This window comes from Aspergillus sydowii (assembly GCF_001890705.1).
Source record: "Aspergillus sydowii CBS 593.65 unplaced genomic scaffold ASPSYscaffold_34, whole genome shotgun sequence".
Classification (NCBI taxonomy): domain Eukaryota; kingdom Fungi; phylum Ascomycota; class Eurotiomycetes; order Eurotiales; family Aspergillaceae; genus Aspergillus; species Aspergillus sydowii.
Window position 1 is genome coordinate 20,521 of NW_024467892.1, and position 1,243 is coordinate 21,763.

The following is a 1,243-nucleotide window of genomic DNA, read 5'->3' on the forward strand; positions in this document are numbered from 1 at the left end:
TACCTAGGTCCTCCATTTGCCAGACAACGATGAGCTTCCGTACCATGGCGCGGTGTTGTTCACTCGCGAGGACCAGGGTCTGGATGAGCGAGAAGACCCGTGCAATCCCGATATCCTCTACGATCAGTAGCACGATGCCGAAGCGGGTCAGATCTGGCGGTCTCCCGTACGGTCCCAGCACGAGCGCGCTGTGTCGAACGCTGTGGAGATGATCGGCATTGTATAGCGCCGCCGCCAGTGCTGAAGACTGCGGGCGGGCCAGCACACGTAGCGTTCGGTGGCCCATCGCAGTATTCGACGAAGTCTTGCCTCTCGATATATGGCGTTGGCTGGTAGTGTGTACGAATGCATCCCGTTTTGTCCCCACCTGTCTCCATTCTCCTCCATGTTCAGCGGAGCGGCGCGATGCATCGTCTGGTACCAGAGTTTCTGCCTCACTCAATGTGTCCTCTTGACTGGCAGATTGCTCAGACGCATGGATCTGTGCGCGCTGACCGGGCAGGGGTACTGGTTCAGAGGTCGGTACCCTTGTGTCGTTGGCCCCCGGCGTATCTTCCCAAGACGAGACATAAAAAAGTGGCAGTTGGCTAGCAATTCGTAGGCCTGCCCGTGGCAGCCAGAGGTACACATATTGGCCGGGCTCCACTTTCCATCGAGAGGGAACGGTGACGTCTATACCGAGAAGCTCATGGTGCCGGGATATGACAACAGAAGGCCATGAGTGCCCCCAGCGTCTTCTTAGGGGATCAGCCAAGGAAAGCAGACTCAGAAAAATCCACAGAGCCGCTGCAGCCACCAAGCACCAAAGGCACTTTGACCGGCGCATCCATACATGGTAGGATATTGAAGCCAGCCCAGTTGCTCCCAAGAGATAGTGAAACTTCATCGCCAGCTGCGGGTAACGGCGAACCACCGGATGCAGCGTCACGGGAACGATCAAGATCATGGAACATGCTGCCTGGTTCTGGTTAACGGATGGACGAGATCCGGGGGAACTGCACACGGAGCCCTCTAGGAATATGTGCTGGTATCTCACCAGAAATGGAACGTAATGCCGTCGTATAGCTTGCACCGGTTGGCCGTCACCCAGGATAGCAATCGCTCCGTGGAGGACGGAGTGGATGATGACCATCCGACCGACCCATCGATGCATCCACGCTACCGCCGACCTATCAATGCCGAGGAGATGCGCCGGAAACCCAAAGGTCCACCCCGTCCACAACGGAACGAAATTAATAACCGC